The sequence below is a fragment of the Ictidomys tridecemlineatus genome, chromosome 6 (genome assembly GCF_052094955.1).
Source record: "Ictidomys tridecemlineatus isolate mIctTri1 chromosome 6, mIctTri1.hap1, whole genome shotgun sequence".
NCBI classification, from domain to species: Eukaryota; Metazoa; Chordata; class Mammalia; order Rodentia; family Sciuridae; genus Ictidomys; species Ictidomys tridecemlineatus.
In genome coordinates, this window is record NC_135482.1 from 45637174 (window position 1) to 45663913 (window position 26740).

The 26740-nt window shown below is 37.3% G+C and overlaps 1 protein-coding gene across 1 annotated transcript in view; it reads right to left on the bottom strand.

The window, feature by feature from the left end:
• Frs2 (fibroblast growth factor receptor substrate 2) overlaps positions 1-24913 on the bottom strand; it is a 121816-nt gene extending 96903 nt beyond the window's left edge. Inside the window, exon 1 of the mRNA XM_005328733.5 lies at positions 24737-24913. The gene's annotated coding sequence lies outside the window, so the exon portion shown is untranslated. The remainder of the gene's footprint in view (positions 1-24736) is intronic.
• Between the last annotated feature and the right edge of the window lie 1827 nt (positions 24914-26740).

Below are 26740 nucleotides of genomic sequence, written 5' to 3' on the forward strand. Positions count from 1 at the left end.
ACTGCTGAGCCACAATTCCAACCCAAGTGCATTGTTCTTATTTGTCATTTTTTAAACAATTATTTTGTAAGCCAAAAAAAAGGCAACTAATCTTCTCTAACCAAAAGTTATGCTATGTAAAAAGCCAGACTTTAGTGTTTCCTGATGATACTTTTCACTAAAATACTGCACATAAAACTGCAAGTCACAGTACAGTTATACATTGTAATTATTATATGTGAATGGTTTGGTTTGTATATCTGCTCTGAAGCCTGTAAACGCTCTACCAAACCAAAACTATGTTGCTATTTTTACTTAAGCAAGACACGTCAGGATCCCAAGAATGAGTACCTTGTTGCCTACCCCAGTCCTAATCCTGGATAGAACCAAGAATACCGTTAAGCATCCTATAATATATAGGGCAGACTCCCACCTACAATAAAGAAGTGTCTGGTTTGAAATGCCAATAGTATACAAGTTGAGAATGTCTGATTTGAAAGGAAAGAACACTGAGTTCAAACTCCAGCTCTATAACTTATTAGCTAAGTGAGCTTCAGCAATTATATCATCTCTATGGAACAGTTTCCTCATGGATAAAAAGGATATTATGTTTATATTGAAGGAATGTTAGGAGTAAAAACTGAGATAGAAGCCCTAAAAACATATTAGATATTTTAAAATATTAGTTACTATTCTTTTTTTTTTTTTGGCTGGGGTCATTGAAGATTAAGTCCAGGCCTTACACGTGCTAGGCAAGTGCTCTACCACTGAGCCACATCCCCAACTCTTTTTATTTTATTTTGAGAAGGGTCTTACTGAGTTGTCCAGGCTGGTCTGCATCTTTCCATCCTTCCACATCACCCTCCTGAGTAGTTGAGATTACAGGTGTGCACCACCACTTACTATTCTTCAGAGCAAAATCTTCTCCATCAGAGACAGAGCTTTGGCCCTTTCAAAAATAATTTCAAAACATAAATGACAGATAGTAATACAACTAATTTATTTTTGGTCCCTTCTATCAAAGCCCATAGACCTTGAAGACAGAGTTCTTATTTTATTGGACTTTTTTCTCAGCCTCTAGCACAAATGGGCAAATAAGCTCTTAAATTTCTACCTGCTACAGTAGAGCATCACTGTATTATAGAAAATTACCAAGGAACATAATTTATTTCTTACCCTGAAGAAATTTTAAAATATTAAGAGATACCCAAGAACAAATCAAAATATACAGATATATTTAACATAGTAGACACTCAAAAACAAGCTCATAGGGCTGGGAATGTGACTCAAGCAGTAGCACGCTCGCTTGGCATGCGTGCGGCCCGGGTTCGATTCTCAGCACCACATATAAACTAAGGTGTTGTGTCTGCCGAAAGCTAAAAAATAAATATTAAAAAAAAAAAAAAAAAGCTCATGGATTGTGGGGTAAAACTCACATCAACAGCTGAGGTCAAATTAAACAGTAATGGATGTAGATCAAACACAATGAAATAGACTTAATGAGAAAAAAAATATCTTGAATTAACATAACTCTTTGTATGTGCAGCTAATATCTCCTAAAGGGAATGAAACAGTACACTTAAAGAACAAATGTCAAGGGCTAGAGCTGCAGCTCAATGGCAGAGCGCTTGCCTAGTATGTGTGAGGCACTGGGTTTGATCCTCAGCATAACATAAAAATAAATAAAATAAAGGCATTCTGTCCATCTCAACTACCAAAAAAAAAAAGTCAAAATGACAAGTTCTATCATTTGTCATTTTAGTAATACTTGGCTAGAATTCCTTAATTCAGATGATGGAAGCATATATTAACAGGTACAAATACCATTTAAAGCAATTTTTTAAAGCACATTAGATTTTAATGGAAGTTTATCAAATTCTTGACTTTCACAATCCATTTTAATTATCTTAAATAATCTGAGACAGAATAAGACCAAAGGGGCTGATGCTCAAATGTCTGAATACTTTGCAGAAAAGGCTGAGCTCAAGTATACTCAAAATGTGTTAGAAGCAACTTTTAAAATGCACAAATGTAACAATTATTTTTAAACCAATAATTTTAGAAAAAGAGTAGTTCCTATCTAAAGCTTATATAAATATAAGACACTAAGTTTGCAAATGTCAGCAGAGTTTTAAGAGCCCTTTCTAAAGTAATAGTATCCCTCTGTTTTGCTTGGTATCTTAATTTGCCTTTAGTTTTAAAACTAAGTTTGCCAACGCTATTCCTCTCAAAACCTCAGGAATTCCATTACTAGTTTTAAGCTAAATTAAAGGAAAATAGACACATTCAACCCATGGCAAAAGCATGCACAAAGTGTTTGTTGATGCTCATAAATAGACTGAGAAATTTAGACGGGTCTGAAGGACAACGGCTGTACAGTCAACTCTGTTTTGCTCCACCACCGATCCAAATAGAAAGAATTATTGCCAACCCTTCAAGCGAGAACAGCACCAGATACCTTTAAACTAACTGAGATACAACAGATAGAACATTTTCTAATTCAGAGTTTTTGTATATGTTTTCACTTCAGGGAAGAATGGTTAGACTACCCTTTAAAAATATCCGTATGGTGCCAAGATGTTGCTGTCCTTTTCCTCAAAACAATCCTTAACATGCCTTCAATCCACTTGACTCCAAAATGTACACACATTTTTCAAAAAGAATAAATTATAAATGCTTAACATACAGATGGTTCTCTTATGCCTAGAAATATTTTCCATTCCATTCGCCTTTCTCAGATTCTATAAATTTTGCTGACAATTGGAGCCATTTCCACTTTTCAATCCCTGTCACCTCCTTAAAGACCTAATTCACCTCAACTCACCAAAATCCCATGTATTGTGATTCCCTGGGTCAAAGCAGTAACATCTTTTCCTATTTCCTGATCCCTCCCTTGGCCTGCCAGCCCTAGCACAACAACCAATGGAAAAGTGGGGGGGGGGGGAAATAACACATTTATTCTATTACCATTTCATACTCTTTTATCTGTAGCTCATTCATTTTCCTTTCCAAGTATTCCAATTCTCAGGCTTCCCCCTAACTAACTACTACTCACCGGTCCCAGGTAATGGAATTCAAAATCAAGGTCCTAGACTTTGGGTATATCCAGTTTCCTACAACAGGACTTCAGCAGAATGAATGCATTTTACCAGTGTGATAAAATGTGGTTAGGATATAATGGGTTAAATTTTTATGGCCTGACTTGGCAAGCTAAACAGCATTTTTATATGATTTACTGGGAAAATTCCAAGTTCCTTTTCTTGTTTTAAACACCCCTCTCCTCACCCTTCCCCCAGACCCTGGCCAAATCCCCTCCTTTTTTTTTTTTTTTTTTTTTTTTTGTGGTGCTGGGGATTGAACACAGGGCCTTATGCAAGCGAGGCAAGCGATCTACCAACTGAGCTATACCCCCAGCTTCCAAATTCCTTTTACACATAATTTATTCACATGACAAGAGATTATCTATGTAAAAGAGTAGAATGACAGTGACTGCTAACCTTTCTGATAAAGTAAACTGGTGAATGGCAGTTGTTTGTACAACATGAATGATCAGCACTTACAAATACATAATTAATAAGCAGAAAATAAGTCTAGTTATAAATAGCATATAACTACATAGTGATCATATTATTTTCAAGGAGTACCTTATTAAACTAACATTCTAACTTCAAAAATGAATATGCCAAGAACAACACGGCAATATCAATCCAAATTTTAATGTATATCCACAGGCACAAAGTTCTACTTCAGAAATTTTAAGTACAGACATATTTGTGCAGGTGTAAAATATGTATACAGTACTCACTACAGCATTACCTTAAAAATCAAAGACAAGTTTAATGTCTACCAAAGAAGGGAATTTACAACATTCTACACAATGGCTACTATGCAGCCATTAAAAACAATGAATGATTGTAAATACAGGATGAAAACTTGATATGCACAGCACTTGCCTCAGGTGGGGACCCAAGGCAAGGCAACAGAAAAACTAAAAAGAAAGTAGAAGGAAAAAGAGAATTACAATAAATCTTTTTGTGTCCTTAAATTTTATATCATGTTCATGTATTACCCTTTTGTTAAAAAGGAGAAATTTTTTAAATTGCTAATGAAATTTAGGCCAATCTCTTGGATCTGAGCATAATATTTCTGCTCCCTTATGTGTAGACAATGTTAATTAGAACTGAAAACTATGCTACTTCAGCAGAATGAATGCATTTACCAGTGTTATAAAATGTGGTTAGGATATAATGGTTAACAACTATGGCAACTTTGTATACTTCTAGACAAAATATAAGAGATATTACCCAAAGCAACTTTTTTTGTGGGGAAGGTGTGTTAGGGGGTCCTGGGGATTGAACTCAGGGGCACTCAACCATTGAGCCACATCCCAGCACACTATTTTGTATTTATTTTGAAACAGGGTCTCACTGAGTTGTTTAGCACCTCACCGTTGCTGAAGCTGGCTTTGAACTTGTGATCCTCCTATCTCAGCTTCCCAAGCCACTGGGATTACAGGCGTGCTCCACTGCGCCTGGCATCTGTCCTGTTTTTTGTACAAAATAAACTACACTGCCCAAATATTTGTTGCCAAACAAATCAGTTTTACAGATCTAGAATATAACCTCAGTAAATTAAAGATATTAACTGGCATATAAAATAATTCAGTACATTCCTTTGCCAGACTCAACTTGGACCAATATAAAAAATGAAAAGTTTATGAGCTTATGAGAGAAAAATACACTTAAGAAAATAGGAGGGGGAACCTGGTATGGTGGCAGATACCTGTAATTTCAGCAGCCCAGGAGGCTGAGGCAGGAGGATCACAAGTTCAAAGCCAGGCAGAGCAACTTAGTGAGACTCTAAGCATCCTATCAAGACCATCTCAAAATAAAAAATAAAAAGGGCTGAGGATGCGGCTCAGTGGTTAAGCACCTCTGGTTCAATCCCAAATATCAAAATAAAAAGTAGGAAGGAGCAGCTATAGGCGGTAGCTCCCTGTAATCTCAGTTAGGAGGCTAAGGCACAAGTTATCAAATTTGAGGCCAGCCTGGGTCAACCTAATGAAATCCTGTCTCAAAACAAAATAATAACAACAACAACAAAGGTCAAGGTCTAAGGTATAGCTCTGTGGTAGAATGCCCTGGGTTCAATTCCTAGTACCTTGAGGAAAAAGAAAAAGGAAAATAAAGAAAAAAGCAAGCAGGGGGTGTAGAGCACTTGCCTAGCATTCTAGAAAGGGAGCAGAAGGTAAAGGTGACACAGAATTAATGTGTGGAGTTTACATATCTGATTTACAAAGAAAAAAACACAGACAAGGGGGTGGGCATGTGGCTCAAGTGGTAGCGCGCTCGCCTGACATGCGTGCGGCCCAGGTTTGATCCTCAGCACCACATAAAAAGACGTTGTGTCCACCGAAAACTAAAAAATAAATAAAATATTTAAAAAAAAAAAACATAGACAAATTTCTTTTTTTGGATTAGAATTAAAACCTAATGTAGAGTCAGGCATGATGGCACTTGCCTGTAATCCAAGCTACCCAGGAGCCTGAAGCAGGGGGATCAAAAAAATTCAAGGCCAGCCTAGGCAATTTAGCAAGAACTTGTCTCAAAATAAAAAATAAAAAGGAGCCAGGCGCGGTGGTGCACACCTGTAATCCCAGCAGCTGGGGAGGCTGAGGCAGTAGGATCATGAGTTCAAAGCCAGCCTCAGCAACTTAGCAAGACCCTAAAGAACTCAGCAAGACTCTCTGTCTTTAAGTAAAATACAAAAATGGATGAGCATGTTGCTCAGTGGTTAAGTGTTCCTGGGTTCAATCCCCAATGCCAAAAAAATAAAAATAAAAAGGGCTGGGGATATAACTCAGAGATAAAGCACTCCTAGATTACCAAAAAAATAAAGTGGAGGTGGGTGGTGGAGGGGAACCCTAGGGATGTGACCCAGTGGTACAGCACTTTCCTAGCATGAGTGAAAAGCCCTGGGTTCAATTCCCAGTACCATGAAAAAAAAAAAAAAAAAAAAAAACATCAAAGTGGTGTGTAACACCAATTATATCAAAATGATCAGAAGTTTTGCTTGTAGTTATAGCCCTCAGTAGTTTAAAAAAAAAGGAAATAAAAGAAAACCTACTTTTTGAAAAACTTTTTTGGATTCCAACATCTGAAAACTAATGGAAACAAACTAATTTACAGTTTCTATAAATGTTTTAGAAAAATGAAATGCAAAATTAGAGCTAGTGATATAGTTCAGTGGTGTATCACTTGTCAAGATGCAGAAGACTCTGGGTTCAATCCCCAGCACTGGAGGTTTAAAAAGAAAAAAATACATATTAAGCTCTAACTAATAACAAAAGAGTTCATCTGGGGGAAAAAAGGCATGTCTATTTATATATATTCCTTTTCTTTAAATCCTGGTAATTCAACTGATGCTTAATTGAAATTAAAAAAAAAAAGAATACAGAGGACATGGATTAAGATGACTGATCAGATCCCAATTGAACAAAAGAAATTTAAGGAAATTTAACAGGAGGAAGAGCAATAGTTATATCTATGTTCTCCACTCCATTTTTCCCTTTTTATATTCTTATTTCACAAACCCCATCTATATGTAACACTGCAAGGTCTTAGCAAGAGCTCCCACATACCTATTGCCTATATAAATTTTAAAAATGATTATAAGCTAATTTACACCCTGAAAAGCACCTTCACTTTTTACTTAGCACAGAAGCAGCAAAAGGAAACTAGGACCCAAGATATGGGCCAGGTATAAGAAAGCTACCTCAAATATGACCCGAGGACCACTTGAAAGCACTTAATGACTAGGTAGATCAAATGATCTGAAAGGCATTCAAAACCTACATAACTAGGTAAGAAGACATGCTACATCTGAACCCATACAGATCTAGATACAAATCCTGATGCACAATCACTTATTTTAACTACTTAAACTTATGGTTACTTAACTCTTTGATGCTTGTTTTCTCAACTATAAAATGGAAATAAATTCTTCAAAAGACCTTTGTTATCAATTTATAGAAGTTCTCAAATCTCTCCATAAATTACTCACTGATGCCCACCAGAAGCTGACCACTTGCACCTTGTAGGGACTATTAAGTGGACTATTTTATTACTATGTCCTGACACTTCTGCTCTCACCAAATAAGCTGAAAGCTTAATAAGAGCCAGCTGTTTGTTCCCAAACCAGTTTATGCCAACTGTATGTATTATTGTAATTATGTAATTTAAGATTATGTAAACTGATGAATTATGAGTGGAAAGAGGTTGTTTCTGTGAAAAGTTCAAAAAGATTCAAAGACTAATTACTTTTTAAAAATTATTATGAAATTAAGTGTATGAAAAAAAACATAACAAGGGGAAGCCAGACGCAGTAGTACATGCCTGTAATCCCAGCGGGTTGGGAGGCTGAGGCAAGAGGATTGAGAGTTCAAAGCCAGCCTTAGCAACATTGAGGTGCTAAGCAATTCAGTGAGACCCTGCCTCTAAATAAAATACAAAATAGGGCTGGCAATGTGGCTCAGTGGCCAAGTGCCCCCCCCCCCAGTTCAATCCCTAGTACCAAAAACAAAACAAACAAACAAAAAAAGAACAAAGGGAAAGCATAAAACTGCAGATGAGGAAGGCACAGTGATGTGCACCTATAGTCCCAGTCCCAGGGGGATAAAGGTTGAGACAAGAGGATCACTTGAGCCCAGGACTTCAAGGCCAGCCTGGGCATTGTAGCAAGATCCTATCTCAAAATATAAACAAATGAACAAAAAGAAAACAAAAACAAATATAAAAGAGGTAGAAGGATTTTATATATTACAGTGAAAGAGCTTTCATATTCTCGGTCTTCTGTAAGAAAAAAAAGACACTATTAGGATACTTCATAGTAATGCCAAACTATAAATTATGCTAAAAAATAATCTAGAAATCTAATCAAACAGACTGTACACAAAGAAAAACCTTGACCCTTGGAGGGGGGGGGTTTTACATATTCAAGTTAAATTTAAAAGCATGTATCGTTGACTCCTTGTTTATCAATTTTTTCAATTACTTACTCAATATATCACATGAGATCTTATATGCAGTACCTTGGAAACTTATAGGATTACTGTGAAGGCTAAGTAAAATAATGTACTTTTGCATAGCACATAGTAAATATTTAATCTAAAACTTGTTTTAGGGCTAGGGTACACCTCAGGGTAGAATACTTGCCTAGCATATGCAAGGCCTTGGGTTCACTCACTTTCACTGAAGAAAACAAACTTAAAAGCTCACACCTGTAATCCCAGCAGCTCAGAGGCTGAAGCAGGAGGATCTTGAGTTCAAAGCCAGCCTCAGCAACTTAGTGAGCCCCAAACAACTCGGCAAGACCCTGTCTCCAAATAAAATACAAAAAAGGGCTAGGGATGTGGCTCAGTGGTTAAGGGCCCCTAAGTCCAATTCCCATTACTAAATCAAAATCAAAAACAAACTTAAAATAATATTATGAAACTTATTTCCAAAAAAATTTTTTAAAAAGTTTTGTTATCTTATTAACTCAATGGTCTACTACTTGGAGAACACAGTACTTTGTGTCTCCAGAAACACAAAGTTCTTATTATTTTGTATTTTTAAATTCATGTACATTACACAAACATTCATCTATTATTAGCCATATAACTTTTGTGGTGGCCATCAAAAAAGTGAACTCTGAAACTATTGAGAGCTCCAGGAGACTAAAGTATTCCTGGGTTACACTTAACAATAAGATTACAGTAATACATTAACATGGCAGTGTGACCAGGCACTTGAAGCTGACAAAACCATAGGAAAAAACGAATGAGGTGCTGGCATGGTATCAATGGAGGGAACAGCAAGTCTCAGAACACAAAACAGGGGAAAAGTTCAAGGAGATTCAGATTATGAAGAGTAAAAAGGAGATAACAGCAGACACCAAAGAGAAACAATATAGAAACTGGAAATCAGTTTGCAGGTAACAAACTTTATAAACTTAAAGAGAATAATCTGGTAATTCAACCTCCCCCTCAGAACTGTTCAACACTGGTACAGATATCAAAATGCTTCTCCAAATTACTTAAAAGTAAAATCACATTTTTAAAAGTTCATATCATTATGAACCCTTAAAAGCAATATTACATTTTAAAAGTTCATATCATTAGGAACATTTTTCTTCTTCATGGAAAAACTACTAATATATGCTAAAATTAGAACAAAGAAGTACCTTTTTTCACCTATTAAGTTGGAGGGAGGAAGAGTAACACTAATATCTAATATAAAAAGGATTTAAGGAAATAGTACTAATAGTACCATTCTTTTGAGAAGCAATTTAACCAAATGTTTCAAAAATTTAAAAAAAAAACCTCATATCTTTGACTCAAAAACCATACACCTGGGAATCCCCCTTAAAAAATAATTAAAAACATGAAGAAATCTATATGCTCAAAGGTATCGTCTACAAAACCTTTTTTTCTTGGTAATGGGGACCAGCTCAAACATTTCTAATAATGATGATAAAAACTAAACATGATGAATAGTTACACAGAAAATACTTAAATACTGATCTGGGGGTACAGCAAGGCCTTGAGTTTAATTCCTAGCACTAGGAAAAAAAAAAAAGAAAAAGGCTTAACAGAATGCTAAGTTTTTACAAAGCAGCACACAACACTGAGCATATACTACAATGATATAAAATATGCCTATGAAAAAGGCTGTAAAAACAACTCTAGGCTGGGAATAAGAATGTGGCTCAAGGGCTGGGGATGTGGCTCAAGCTGTAGCGTGCTTGCCTGGCATGCGTGCGGCCCGGGTTCGATCCTCAGCACCACATACCAACAAAGATGTTGTGTCCGCCGAGAACTAAAAAATAAATATTAAAAATTCTCTCTCTCTCTCTTCCTCTCTCTCCTCTCTCACTCTCTCTTAAAAAAAAAAAAAAAAAAAAAAAAGAATGTGGCTCAAATGGTAGCGTGCTTGCCTAGCATGCGTGAGGCACTAGGTTCTATTCTCAGCACCACATAAAAACAAAATAAAGACATTGTGACGATCTAAAACTAAAAAATAAATATTTAAAGAAAAAAAAACTCTAGGCTGGGGAATGTAGCTCAATGATAGTGTTTTCATAGCATGACAGGCCCTAGTTTCGATCCCTACCAAAGAGGGGAAAGGAGAGATAAACCTCCGAAATAATGACTATTTATTAGAGTGGGAGAATCAAGAATTATTTTTCTCTTTTTTAATCTTTCAGAAATTTATTTTACTTCTTAAATTAAAGCAAACATTTTAAAAACACAAATCTCTAGTTAGACACTGCTGATCACAGTGGTGCATGCCTATAATCCCAGCAACTCAGAAGGCTAAATCAGAGATCAAGTTCAAGGTCAGCCTCAGCAATTTAGCAAGACCCCGAAAAAAAGGTAAGATTATACACTGCCTGATTTCATCCATCTATACCATTCTCAAAATAATACAGCCCAGAACTACATATACAAGCACACACAAAGAAACGCAGCCTTTAAAGCTGGGCACTGGATGGTACTTCAGTAAAGGACATGATGATCCCAGGGGCCCTGTAATCCCAGTAACTCAAGAAACTGAAACAGGAGATAGCCAGTTCAAAGCCAGTCTCAGCAGCCTGAGGTGCTAAGTAACTCAGTGACTCTGTCTCTAAAAGAAAACACAAAATAGGGCTGGAGATGTGGCTCAGGAGTGCCCCTGAGTTCAATCCCTCATGGCAAAAAAGAAAAAAAAAATACAGCTTTAAAAAATGGTGAATTCTATATACTGTCTGTAGTCTAGTTGATAGTAAAATAAATTGTTTTCATAATTGACATATATAGATGTCACCACTGGGAAAACTGAATAAAGGATACATAGGGGTCTACTATTTTTGCAACTGTCTGTGAGTCTTCAAAATAAGAAATTAAAAAAACAGCCACATGTGATGGTACATGCTTGTAATTCAGGCCACTCAGGAGGCTGTGACAAGAGGATCACAAATTCAAGGCCAGCCTCACAACACAGTGAGACCTTGTCTCAAAAAATAAAAAGGGCTGGAGATACAGCTCAGTACCAAAACAACTAAATAAAAAATTTTTAAAAATTAAATATATAAATACATACACTAGCATGTATAAGATATATAACTTTTTTTTTTTTTGGTACTGAGGATTGAACTCAGGGGCACTCAACCACTGAGCCACATTGCCACCCCTATTTTGTATTTTTATTTAGAGACAGGTCTCACTGAGTTGCTTAGCACCTCACTTTTGTTGAGGCTGGCTTTGAACTTGAGATCCTCCCGCCTCAGCCTCCAGAGTCTCTTGAGATTACAGGAGTGCGCCACCTCGCCCAGCAATATATAAATTTTTTGTGAGAGGGTGGAAGAAATAAGAATGTAAAATGAGCTATGTAACAAGTACTTCCAAGGTATTACTATAAACTATTCACAAGACTCCAAAGGTTGTAATTGGCAGTCTTAAGGATAAACATAATTTACTTAATTCAGGCTTTAATAAAAGGATTCCATTTAAATGAATATTAGTAAATTTTCAGAACATGCTCAAATGAATGGTTTTAAACCTCAAAGTCTATACTTACATAATCCACTAAGTAAGAACCTCAGAAGTTTCTTCCTTGACAAAAAAGTTTCAACAGATATGAGATTTTTTTATATTTATTCAATTTAAATATGCAAATAACTACTTCAGACAATATAATAGCTTACTACCTCTGGATGGTGGTGTTCCATTGATTGACAGTAGCAATCAATCACCTACACACACCTACTCCCCACTTCTCTCTCTGATTTTTATGAAATTGTGGATTGAACCTAGGTATGCTCTAACGCTGAACTACTTTTCAGCCTTCTTTTTAATTATTATTTTTTATGTTTTATTTGAGATGGGGCCTTACTAAATTACCGTTCTGACCTCAAACTTGCAACTCCTCCTGCCTCAGCCTCCTGAAACTGGGATGTGCCACCACACCTGGCCACATGTGTGTTTTAATCCACTATTTTACCCTCAATACCTAGCCTGTGTTTTTGTTTTTTAATTTAGAGACAGGATCTTACTAAATTGCTTAGGGCCTCACTAAGTCTGCTGAGGCTGGCTTTGAAATTGAGACACCTAGGTAGGCTCCCAATAACTAAATATTACACCAATCAGCCAATGGATGAATTTATTTTGTTTTTGTTTTTTGTGATATTGAAAATTCGATCCACAGCTTCATACATGCCAGTCAAGTGCTCACCACAGAGCTGTAGCCCCAGACAGCATCTTACCAAATTGTCCAGCCTGGCCTGGAACTTGAGAGCTTCCTGCCTCAGTCTCCCAACTAGCTCAGATAACAGGTGTGCCTACACACCTAACAGAACTCATATTCTAACAAAGACGCAATGCCCAAGTCCCTCCAGCTTCAACTGGAATTTATAGGTAGGAGGAAAAGGAGTGGATAGGAGCTAATTTCTACCAATTCACCAGGTCAAAGGATTGATTACATTAGCCAAAACTATAACCTGGTATCAGTGCAAAAGTTAACATTAGGAAAACCTTAAGTCATCTCCTCTGATTAGCTAAATCTTAAAAGCTTGTTTAATAACTAGAGAAAGAATTGAACTAGCATTTGAAACTCTGCCTCATTAATCTTTTCCCACCTGATACTTTCAGATTTTATTTGCCACATGCAAACCAATCAACTTTTTTTTTTTAAAGAGAGAGTGAGAGAGAGAGTAAGAAAGAGAGAATTTTAATATTTATTTTTTTAGTTTTTCGGCAGACACAACATCTTTGTATGTGGTGCTGAGGATCGAACCCGGGCCACACGCATGCCAGGCGAGCGCGCTACCACTTGAGCCACATCCCCAGCCCACCAATCAACTTTTTAATATGAAAAATCTGTTATATAAAATACCAGAACTCCTTCTACATGACTCTTAAGTTCTCAATAATTATATAGAATTACATAAACATATTATGTGTATATTTGTATATGAAAATTATATAAAAAGACAATTGCACTAGAATTACTACCTTATAAATAAGGCATTTCAGAGAGTAACTCATGTTTATAAGTTATTTATTCATTCAAGAATACAATAATGTAACAGCGAAAAAGACAAAGACCATACCCTGAGTGTACAATCTAGCAATTTTTTTAAAGATTTCTTTTTCAGTTGTAGATTAACACAATACCTTAATTTTGCTTATTTTTTTTTTAAATGTGGTGCTGAGGATCAAACCCAGTGCCTCACACATGCTAGGCAAGCATTCTACACTGAGCCACAACCACAACCCCCCAATCTAGTAATTTAAAAGACAACTGCAGCTAATGAAAAGCATCTTAAGACAGCAGAGTTTGAATTCCAATACTACATCATATTAGCTACATCTCTAAGTCATAGTTTCCAGACCTATAAAATACTATTGTCATGCAGATTAAATTAAAATCACAAAATAAAAAAATACTTGGCAAACTAAAAAGCACTATACAAATTAGGTATGTTATTAGTGCACTTAGTTTTTCATTAAGATAAAAAACAAAACACTAGGATACCTCCATACACATTGTACATTAGTTGCCAAAGGGAAAACAGTAACTAGAGGCAAACCAGACAATACTTCCACCAAAATTAAAATCATAAACCAGGATTGGTGGCTCATGCCTGAAATCCTAGCAGCTTGGGAGGCTAACACAGGAGGATTGAGAGTTCAAAGCCAGCCTCAGCAATGTGAGGCATTAAGCAACTCAGTGAGACTCTTTCTCTAAATAAAATACAACATAGGGCCAGGGATGTGGCTCAGTGATCAAGTGTCCCTGATCTCAATCCTTGGTACCTAAAATCATTAGAGACAAAAGGACATTTTATATCTTCAGATATGATATCCTGATGGGAAACATAACTTCTACAGTTATTCAGACTTATGATAAGTAACTTGAATCAAATCACTAGGCAAATCAGATCAAACCAGATAAACCCAAATTTTTAAACTTCGTACAAAATACATACATTCTTCAATTACAAGAAAAACAAAGAAAAGGAACTCTTTCAAATTAAAGAAAACTAAAATGCATGATCAAATTTGACAAAATTAAAATACAAAGTGTAGATTAAAGTAGCACGTTAAATTTCTGGAATTTGATAATGATACCATGATTACCTAAGAGAATAAATAACTTTATGCTTAGAAAATACAGGTAAAAAAGGCATAAAATTTTAAAAAGCATGTAATTCTTTAATTATTTACCAAAAAATAATGTGTATATCCTAAGCCAAATTGGCGAATATGGACAAATGGTATATAAGGTCTACTGTATTATTCTTGCAAGTAAGTTTGGTAAGTTTGAAATTATTTCAAAATAAAAACTTTAGAAGAACAGGGGACTACCTCCAGAGATTTATGTATAAGCTCTAAACTATAGAATTCTGAAGCACTACTAAAATTCACTACACAAAATATAAAGTTCCAAGGCATTTCACAGTTAAAAATTACAAGACAAGGGGTTGGAGGTGTAGTTCAGTGGTAGAACACCTGCCTACCATGTTTGATGCCCTGTGTTAGACCCAACACACACAAAAAAGAAACAAACAAAGCGTGACACCATGGGCAACATCAGCAAAAAAAAAAAAAAAAATCCAGCAAAATGATACATTTAGTGGCACACAACTGAAATCCCACCAGCTTAAGATCCCAGCTGAGGCAGAAGATTGCAAGATCAAGGACAGCCTCAACAATTTAGCAAGGCCCTAAGCAACTTAGCAAGACCCTGTCTCAAAAAAAAGGCTAAAAGGCTGGGGATATGGCTTAGTAGTTAAGTGTCCCTGGGTTCAATCTCTGGTACCAAAAACAAAAGAAAACAAAGAAACCACCTACAAAGGCTTCAGATGTTGGAATTACCAGCTCAGGAAACTGAGGCAAGAGGATTTCAGGTTCAAAGCCAGCCTCAGGAATTTAGCAAGGCTGTAAGCAACCAAGTGAGACCCTTTCTCAAAATAAAATAAGTTAAAAAAGGCTAGGAATGTGGTTTAGTGGTTAAGCACCTCTGGGTTCAATCCCTGACACCACAATAAAATGAAGAAAATTTCAAAATATGATCGAAACAGGAATAAATATATTCCTATTTAAAACAGAGTTTTGAGGGGATGGTACCTCAGTGGTAGAGCACTTACTTAGCATGTACAAGGCCCAGCGTTCCATCTCCAAACCAAAAAGAAAAAAAAGCAGCTTTTAAGGGACTGAATAAAACTTATAGAAATAAAAAACATAAAGTACATGAAATTTTTTTAAAAACTAATGAACATGCTACAACATAAATGGACTGAGAAGACTCTGTTAAATGAAATAAGCCAGACACAAAAGGACAACTATTATATGAGTCCACTTACATGAATCTGAATGGTCAAATTCAGAGACAAAAAGTAAAACAGTGGTTGTCAAGGGCTAGGGAGGGGGAAATGGAGAATTATTATGCAATTGGTACAGATTTCAGCTGGTGATGAAAAAGTTCTAGAAATGACCTAGTAGTGATTACACAATGGTGAATGTATTTTACGACACTGAACTGCGCACTTCAAAACAGTTAAAAAGGCAAATCCTATTATATGTATGTATGTATGTATGTATGTACACCCACACATTTTACCACAATAAAAAACTAGATACTATAGTAAAATCAAGGGGAAAAAATTAATTCAACACACTGGTTGAACACAGGTGAAGAGAGGACTGGCTAACTTTAAGAAAAGACACTAATTATCCTGAACAACTTAGAAGAGGAAATAAATGGAAAATAAAAGGTTAAGAGGCATGTAGGATAGAATAAGATGAACATACAAGAAATATAAGTTACAGAGATAAAGATTCTATAACTAGCCATAAAGAAACAACAGTTACCCACCAAGGTAACAATTACAAGAGGTTATGGATTTTCTGACAGCAATAAAAGCCAGAAGAGAATGGAATAAGATCTATAATGAGCAAAGAAAAAAGTAACTGCTAATCTAGAATACACATTCAGACAAACCATCTTCAGAAAGAGATGTAGATACTTTCCAACCAATAACAAGTTCTCCAGCAGACCTTCACTAGGGAGGAAAAAAAATGAAAGAAATCTTCCAAGCAAAAAGAAAACAACAGCTGGGCACAGTGGCACACGCCTATAATCTCAGCGGCTTAGGAGGCTGACACAGGAGGATCTCAAGTTCAAAGCCAGCCTCAGCAATGTGAGGCACTAAGCAACTCAGTGAGACCTGTCTCTAAAAAAATACAAAAATAGGGCTGAGGATGTGGCTAGGCCAAGTGCTCCTGAGTTCAATCCCTAGTCCTGCTTCACAAAAAAAGAAAACAACCCCAGATCCCAGAGAGAGGGAATAATGATCAAAGACATTTGCAAATATATAGGTAAACCAAAGAAACAATTTATTGGGGGTTGGAGAGAACTAAAATAAAGGAAACTACATAGAGTTGAGCATTCAAATCTGAGGGAAGAAATTTGGATTTAAAAAAAAAATACATACATGTAAAATTAAAAATAAAGGCAAGTTGAGTTCGATGCCACTCATCCCTAACCCCAACTACTCAAGATGCTGAGACAGGAGGATCAATTTTTTTTTTTTTAAAGAGAGAGAGAGAAAATTTTTTAATATTTATTTTTTAGTTTTTGGCGGACATAACATCTTTGTTTGTATGTGGTGCGGAGGATCGAACCCAGCGCCGCGCGCATGCCAGGCAAGCACGCTACTGCTTGAGCCACATCCCCAGCCCTGGAGGATCAAATGTTTAAGGCCAACCTCAGCAACTTAGCAAGATCTTGTCTGAAAAAAAAAGGGCTGGGGATATATAGGTTAGTGGTAAAGCACTCCTGGGTTCAATTTCTGGTTAGGAAGGACAGAAGGAAGAATGGCAGCCTTTTTAAGTGCCTAACCTGCCTAAACCTGACCTGAGACATGAAGATTTTTAACCTCTTCTCCCTTTTATCTAACCCTAAAGAACAGCACTGATACAGCAACCTCTAGCCACATGTGGCTACTCAAATTTTAATTAGTTAAAATGAAAAAAATTAAAAATTAAGCTCTGCTGTAACACTAGACACATCGTAGATGCTAAGTAGTAGTAGATATGCCTGGATCATTCTATTAAACAGCACTGATAGAGAACATTTTTATCATTGCAGAAAGCTCTATTAGACATGCTGTTGTATTTTGTTGTAACATTACAAATACACAAATAACCTTAAATGTGAAAGAAACTTTTTTAAAATGATTAGATACTCCCCCCAACACACATTTTTTTTAACTATACTGCCATTCGAACCCAGAACCTCACACATGTTGGCAAGTACTCTACCACTGAGCTACACACCAAGCCCTTTTTATTTTATTTTGAGATAAGATCTCTCTAAATTGCCAGGCTGGTTTCAAATATGTGATCCTTCTACCTCAGTCTTCTGAGTCACTAGGTTTACAGGCAACAACCAGCAAGATCCCCTTTAAAGTCATTTCATTGCTAGGCATGGTGGTACATGTCTATAATCCCAGCGACTCAGGAGGAACACAAATTCAAGGTCAGCCTCAGCAATTTAGTCATTCATTGTAGAAATTACAAAATTACAGTTCCTCATTAGTATTTAAAATAAATTTTTCAGTCTTCTACGTTCTACCAGTCACCAGATACAGGAGGATTTAAAAAAGAAAAAAGAAAAAAAGGAGACCAAAAATAGGTTAGCACTATCCATAAGAAGAACATACCAGTTCTTAGGGCTTCAGTTTTAGTTGATAGTGAAACACTGTTTACATACATAAAATACAGCAAAATGCAAAATTCCTCCAAGTGTTAAAAATAAAACCCTACAGGCATCAAAATCTTTTCAACTGATGGGGCTGGGGTTGTGGCTCAGTGGTACAGCGCTTGCCTAGCATATGTGAGGCACTGGATTTGATTCTCAGCACCACATCTAAATAAATTAAATAATAAAGGTCCAATGACAACTAAAAAAATATTTTAAAAAAAAATCTTTTCAACCGATAGAAGGCACACTCTGAACTACATCCCTAGACTTTGAAGGGTACTCATCCAACTCACTTTTGCTACTAGGAATATCTAGTAGAAAAATTTAAACATTGTTAAAATAAATGAGTTATACATGAATTTTTTATTTACTAGAAATAATTATATACAATAATACTCTATAAACCAATATCACCTTTAACATCTAAAGCAGCAAACCTTCAGTTTTCTTTAAAATATAACAGAGGGCCCAAGGTATTTCAACTTAACCTAAACATTTTGCTTTAGGCATTCTTTTTTTTTTTTTTAAGTTGTAGTTGGACACAATATCTTTATTTTATTTATTTTTATGTGGCACTTAGGATTGAACCCAGGGCCTCGGATCTACTGCTGAGCCACAACCCCAACCCTTGCTTTAGGCATTCTAATGCATAAATTATTAAGTATTTCTATAGCACTCCCTTCTTTTTAAATTACCTAACCAAAGAATGCTCAAAGGAAACAAATGTTAAATATTTAACAGTTGCCTTGGCTAGGTTTGTAACTTAAATTCCTATATCCCTCCCCTATTCCAAGTAAACCAGGGAGTCAATAAGTTTCTCATCCAGACAAGTGATGTAATTTCAATAAGTGCTTATGTTAATAACTGGCTGTGTCAGAAGTACTTCTGTGGCTCTACTTACATAACCTATTATACAGAGTGCTCCCCTATTCTCTATCTCTAGAAAGCATTTTGAATACTGGTATTTGTACATTTACTTGCTATTTTGAATAAAAAGACTTCTCACTCCAGCTTCAATAGTCTTTCTTATAGAAGGGGTTAAAAAAAAAAAAAGGAAGCCAATTTCTGCTACTTTACTATGTCACAGACAAGTTATTTATCTTGTTGGCTAATAAACAAGAGTACTAACTTAAAGTAGCACCTCCAGTCAGCCCCCAGGATTCACCAGTTTTCTCCTGGGTGTCTGGTTGAGAAATACCCTTAAACAAATAATTTGAAGCAATTTTGTATGAACTCAACTGAAAAGAGTCTGAATTGCTCCTTGAAGTATGCTGTATTAAGTGTGAAACTTGACAAAACTGAATTCAATGATGGTGAGAATCACCATACAGTTCCTATAGGGTAAAAGAGGGGCAGAATGTACCCCAAACCTAACTAGAACATGCATAAACACTGGATGAACACTCTCCCAATCCCTCACTTGGATACAGTTTAAATTAAGATTTTTCAGATTTCACAGAACCGTAATCTCAAAAGGATAACCAGCATAGGGTTGCCAACTTTTATTCTGCTGATGACATTTTTAAAAACCATCACCACTGTTTCATAAAAGAACTAATATGCTACCACCAAAAAGGATAAAAGATAATTTTAGAAAAAATATTTAGTTTTATGAAAGCTAACTACATTCACATTTCACTCAAACAAGTGAAAACTTTTTCATAAACTAACAGTACTCTACATTCCAGCATTTAGGAACCACAGGTCTAGGTAGCCATTACCAACTTACAAAAGGAAAACAATAACATGGGACATGGCCAAACCAATCTTTTTTTGGGGGGGGGGGGCACAAGGGATTAAACCCAGGGGCTCTTAAACACTAAGCCACATCCCTAGCCCTTTTATTGTTTATTTTGAGAAAAGATTTCACCAATTTGCTTTGATGAGGCTGGCTTTGAATTTGTGATCCTCCTGCCTCAGCCTCCCAGCCACTGGGATTACGGTGTGCTTCACTGTGCATGGCCCAAACCAAATATTAACCTCTCCAATAATGAGGAAACAGAGGCTTGGACAGGTTTAGGGACTCTCCCAAGGCCACAAATTAACAGAGATCTGTCAACTACAGAGTCAGAGTTCTTAACCATTTGGCTAAGTTTCCTCTAATATTCCTCCAATAGTAAAAGATCTACCCACATGCAGTCACCTTTGTAAACAATGGCAATCAAGGAATTTGCAAGACAGCTGGTGGGAGTGAGAGGTGTATTCCCTGGCCATCATTCAGACAGAAGCTAAATGGAACTCTTGACCTTCGCTTTGTTAATACCAGGCTCACTGAAACTAAGCCAACCGTCCAGGCAAAGCACACACAAAACCCCCTGCCTCCAACAACACTGACGCAAAACACTTTGGACAGTCTCAAGTGCTGGCGTACAGTGAAAAACATATTCCTGAAAAACAAAAGGAATTTGTATTAATTCTCAAGAAACAAGCAATTCCATGGTAACTTAGTCTAAAAATAATAAACTGTATTTAAAAAGTTATCTCTCTAAGCCTCATTTTGCAAACTATTACAGTCTTTTACATTTTAATACACAAATTCCCCTTAGTTAAATATCTAAACATAAAACATAAAATTCTATAAATTGATAGTTCTTAAACACAAAACATAATTTTCACATGTATATCATTACATCATAGATAAAAGTATCTTAAGCTGGGTGGGGATGTAGCTCAGTGATACAATGCTTGCCTAGCATGCATGAGGCCCTGGGTTTGATCCCTAGCGTTCACTCCCACACCCAGAAAGTACTTCATTCTATCCCAGTAATCAGAACATTAGAGATAAAACTACTTACTTTAATCAAAAATACTTACAAAAGAGAGTTGGAAGAAAAATATGTAATTAAATACCATTTTCTATAAAAGGCAATATTAACAACTGGCTATAATAAGAGGCACAAGTATTATCTGTGAATATTCAGAGATTCTTGATATCCATACCAAAATCAAAATCATGCAAACAAATAAATGGAATACAACATCAGAGATTTACTTTTAAATCCTCACATATCACTTGCCAAGCAAATGTTCAAAAGAAATAACCAAACATAGCTTTTAAGTAACCAAAAACTGACTTGTCCTCCTTGAAATAGGATAATGATACGATAGTATTCTTACTAGGAAGGGCAAAAAATTTATTTCCCAACTGGATTTTTAATGATCAGATTCCTTCTACTCCATCTGAATCTGCAATGTGAAGAAGTTGTATACATACTATCAAATTTTTTATCCATTGCATAAAATAGAATACTTAGTGTCTTTTCCTTCTGTTTTAAACAGATGCTATCTAAAATACAGGATTTGTTTTAGTTTGTGTTTTTTTCTTTCCCCTCAGCACTTTCCCTTGGCATGTTCATCTCTTTAAGTGGACTCTACAAGTATTTTTATTTGCATTATTCTCTACACCATGTTTAATATATGCCTAAACCTGACCTCTCTCCTGAACTGCAAACTCACACTTCCAAAAGCCTCTGGGCATTTCCAGTGTTTGTCAAGTACATAAAAAAACAAACATATCCAAAACTGATCTCATTACACAACTCCTTGCCCATATTTCTAGTAACAGTATCACCATCAACATATCCCACATTTAAAAAATGTAACTTCCAGCTTCCATCTTCTCCAAACCTTTCCTACCAATCCCTCCCTCTACCCAACTACTAAATCAATTGCCAGGTCCAGTCAAGCCTTCATTTTCATCCATTACTATTACCTTTACCCAGTATTTACAGTACTATATTGAAACTCAGGAGGCTGAGGCAGGAAGATCACAAGTTTGAGGCTGGCCTCAGCAAATTAGGGAAGCCCAGAGCAATTTCATGAGACCTGTCTCAAAACAAAGAAACAAAAAGGCTGGGGATGTAGGTCAGTGGTAAAGTGCCTCCAGGTTCAATCCCCAGTATTAAAAAAAAAAAAAAAAAAAAAACCTGAGAGAGACAGAGAGAGAGAGAGAGAGAAAGCTAGCTTGCCACCGCAAATCATTCTGCACACTCCACTATTAAATCTTAGTCACTCTTCATTACCTTCCAAATGTCAAACTTCTAAATACAGCATTTTAAACATGCTCAACAATTCAACCCAATTTAAATTTGACAACCTTAACACCAGTTCCCAAATGTGAATGTTATATTCTAGGTAACCTGGTCAACTAACTTCTCTGAGTACACAATCAACTTTACTACCTCCAACCTTCCACTAATATTATTCTCTTAATTTGAAAGGCCTTCCACTAATATTATTCTCTTAATTTGAAAGGGCTTCATCCATCCAAAAAAGTTTTGTTTTAGAAAACTTTTATCCTGTGAAATATTGAATTGAGGTAGCAGTTTACTGGGAGATAACTGTTTATTGGGAATACTGGAAACACATAGGCTTTGACACCAGACATATCTGAATGCAAACTGGGGCTATTACTTGCTAGCCACAGAGCCCGGGCAAATTATCTAACATATTAGAGTCCCCATTAAGAAAGATGATTGTGGGCTGGGGATGAGGCTCAAGCGGTAGCCTGCTCGCCCGGAATGCTTGCGGCCCGGGTTCGATCCTCAGCACCACATACAAAGATGTTGTGTCCGCCGAAAACTAAAAAATAAATACTAAAATTCTCAAAAAAAATTAAAAAAAAGAAAGATGATTGTATGTTGTTGAAAAGCTTAGAAAATGTACATGAAGCAACTAGCATACAGCCTGGTACTCAGTAAATTTTCAATAAAAAAACACCACTGAACTATCTTTGTAAGTTATTACTATACCTCCACTACTTTCCATGATTACTTAAGCCAAAAAATGAACACTTTCTCATTTTAAACAACTCTAAATTTTAGGTCAATCCAACCATGTGGTTAAATTTTTACATGTATTTCTTTATGCCGTAAATTTTTGTGCAAATATCTTACATTCCTCACTACATTCAATTCCTAAAGGCCAAAGACAACCTTTGTATCCTGTAATACCTAACAAAGTGATTTCGTGAAGCACTTAACATCTACCCTCAATGTTAAATCCCAATTAAAAAAAAATTTTAGAACGCCTAAATAATAAAATTTATTCATGATTTTGAACAATCTTAGAAAATTATTGCCAAAATATGAATTTTGGTTATTGTGGCTTTATCTTTATTTGCTCCTACATGGCTTCCTAACATGCTTGATCCATAGTATATGATCTATATCATTGAATTGACTTGAATAATGCAATTTACAGTACCTGCAAGTATACAATTTTCCCCCATTTCCTTTTTCTGCTCTTATCATTCCTGTAAGTTTCCTTCAAAACACATAATCATATCTATAATACAAATCCATAACTAAATCTAATTTGACTGCTTTTCCAGATTTTCTCAATTCCAATATTCCAAACTTATGCTCTCAACAAACACTTTGAATGCCTAAAAATCTAGCTTCTACTTAAATCTAAAAGTTGTGCAACTAATCTTCCATCCAGAATTTTTTCTTTAAAAATCATCTACCCTTTAAAAATCACCTACCCTTTGCCTGTTCAAGATCAACAACCCTGAAATAAATGTTCCTTTACATAGGAGAGCTCACTAAACTTGTTACTTAAGTCTATTTTTCCTAATTCATGATATTACCTCCCCTTCCAGTGGTGGGAAGGGAGAATGACATACTCAAAAAACTACAGAGTAATTCCTAATATAAGCATAAAATGAGAAGTGCAGATATGTCGCTGGTTTCATGAAGATGATCTGTGTATACTTTACATTGCAAAAACAATGATTACCTGTTAAAAAAATAAAGTCAATGTATTTCTTATGATCAAAATTTTTTTAAAAAATCCCTTTTTTCCTACAAATCTTCCTCAGGAGTTTATTGCCTAAAAGCGGTTCACTAAAATAACTACATATATCACTTTCTCCTCTAGCAAATTATCAATTCAACGGAAGTGAATACTTCATGTTATAAGTTTAAAATTTTACAAAACACCTCTGCCCGCCTGCGAGAACCTCTCTGCACGGTAGCGGCAACTCTAAGTATAAGGAACCTTTCAAGAGTAACCGAGAACCATTTTTCTTTAAAAGTTAAGGAAAATGACAGTCCCAAATATGAAAGTAAACAAACTTTGGGAGAAAGGGGATATAGTAATTCTCCCACCGTCTGCAATCAATTCGTGCAATAACCTGTGACTGCACTCATCATACAACTGGGACTTCGGAAAGCCACAGAAGTTAAGAGTGTAGATCGGGGAATAGCATTTATTTTTTTTTACGTCAGCAAGAAAATAGGGGAATTTATGTGCACAACCGATTTTCCATAAGTTTTTTTTTTTTTTAACTTGACTCCAGCAACAGCTTCAGCAAGCTTCCAAGTGAGTGAAGTGCATCGGAGGCACGCCGATGCCTCAGTGACCTACGTCTCTAGACCCAGTTGCGAGCGCTACCCAAACCGACCGTCGCAAGGCTACCCTGAAGCGGGCTCGGAGGAGAAGCCTCGCAAAAGATCCCGGGCATCTACACAGGCAGCGCCCCACCCTGGAGCTGAAGAGACGACACCCCCGGGATACTAGTTAATTGAGCCCGGGGGTGGGCAGACCCAGAGGAGACGAAAAGTCGGGCACTGGAGCCCAGATTTGAATCGGGTGTCCAAGAGTCCTAAAGCCAGGTCCAACACAGAAAAATCAAAGAGGGGAGGCGGCGAGAAGACTTGGGGGAGCAGAAACGAGGGGGACGCGCGGACCGAGGCCCAGCCCGTCCCCACCTCCGAGTCCCAACAGCAACAACAGCTCCGGGAACCCCCTCCCCGGCCCCGCCCCGCCCACCCCACAGCCCCGCAGCCCGGTTCTTCTCGCCCCGCCGGCTAGGCGAAGACCGCGGCGGTCAACAACCCCTTTCCCCAGACTCCGACAGCTGAGTCCGCTGCCTGCTGCCCGGAGCCCGGAGCGGACGGCTGGGGCCCGAGAGCGCCAGCCCCAACCCAGGCCTGAGGCCGGCCCAGTCCCTTTCCCCGTCCACTCACCGTCCGCCCGGGCGCTGGAAGGTCACGGGGCGCGGGTGCGTGGCCGTGGACCTCCAAACTCTGACCCGGGTTGGAGCCCCTGCTCCGAGTCCACGGAGCCGAAGGAGCCTCTGCGGCTGTGCCTACCAGGCCTCTCTCCGGCCCGAACCTTAGAAAAGCACTTCCGGAGGAGCGGGAGAGGGAAGGGTTTTGGCACCGGAACTGCTCGCGGGCTGGAGCTGCCAGAGCCTCCCGGGCGGGGCCTCTCCCGCCCGGCTCCCGCAAATTCCCCCCCCCCCGCCCCGACGGGCTCCTGGCTAACCCTTTCGGCCCCACCAGTCGGTCGGTTCCCCAGGCTACAGCTTTGCACTCGGCAACTGTTGTTAGGGCTGTTCCCGCTCCAGCCACTTGGCTTTACAGACAAGGAAACCGAGGCTCGAAGAATTTAGTTGCTAGAGCTCAGCGCACTCATCCAGCTTACCGACTGTCTCCAGCGCAATCTCCATTCCAATCGTCTCCCTTAAAAATTAACATTAACTGAACGCTTACTACGTGGTAGGCACTGTATTAAGCGCTTCGGGTACAAGAACTCTTTTAATCACGTGCAAACCCCTTGAGATTGGTGCTAATTCTCTACATCTTGCAGCAGAGGAAACCCGTCAAAGATACCAAATTCTATACTTGGCTCTTGATTTTACTTTAACCAGTGCTGTGTGTATAATCTCATATACACCTACCAAGATCTTTAAATTCTTTAAGGAGAGGAACTAAATAATATTCCTATATTACATCATCACTTGCAACTTCAACAAAAGCAGTGCGGGCCAGACTGTCTAGAATCTTATTGCCTGGATCTTATTATTTCACTTTTTTATCCTGGAGGATGAATCCTTCAGCCTCAGTTTGGTGTGTGAGTGGGATCGTCTCTGGATTGTTGTAGAAATTCAAAATGATATTTCGAAGTATCTAGCACCAAATAAAAGCTAACAATTCTTATACCTCACCAGCAATAAGAAAGGCCTATATATGGATACTTGCAACACTCTGAAACAGTAGGAGGACTCACAGAGTCAGATGTCAGACAAGGGAAAGAGAGAGGGGGAAAAAAAAGAGCATTCCTCAGCCACAAAATCCAAAAGACACTAAATATCAGGGTCAGAAGCTGTATCCTAGGCCAAATTCAGGAGGAAGTTAATAAAAAAAAACTTCTTCACATGCATATCTCAAAACATACTAAGAAAAAGATTCTTAAAACTTCCAACTAAGAAAGTCAAGGGAAATAGAAATATTTGAGAACCCCTTATTATAAACATAAAAGGCTGGATTTGTGGCTAGGCGGCAGAGCTCTTGTCTAGTATGCATTGAGGCCCTGGGTTAAATCCCCAGTACCATAAAAAAAGAAAAAAGTTAAGATGCAAACAATGCCACCACTACTGATTTATTTATTTAAAGTGCTATGTTGTTGTTGTTTGTTTGTTTGGTTGGTTGGTTGTTTTTTATTTATTTTATTTATTTATTTTGTGTGTGTGTGTGATTGCAGAAGTATTTTTAAATACTTCCATATTACCTAAATTAAGAAGCCTTTCATGCCTCTTGAGTATGAAGTGAAAAACAGCCTGCCCTTGGCAAAACTTACTAAGGCCTTCTCTTTCTACCAAGGCCTAAAGGGCTAAGAAGAGAAATTCTGACACAGACATTGCTAGGTTCTGTGGAAGATGCAGAGGAGCTAGCCTTTGGTCATTTAAACTGGTCACCTAATTGATAAATCCTACAGTCACGATTTGAAAGGGAGTCTACTTTTTGTTTTGTTTTTAATTAATTTATTTGTTTAGGGAGTCTGTTTTCTCAGACACTTTACAGAACTATGCCAGCAGTTCTCAAACTTGAGAGTGATACAGAATCACCCTGAAGGACTTGTTAAACAAATTGCTGGACCCCATCCCCAACATTTCCCAGAAGCATCTAAGGCTTCTCAAGGTGTAGTCACTGGGCTAGCAGCTCAGCATCACCTGGGAACTTATTACA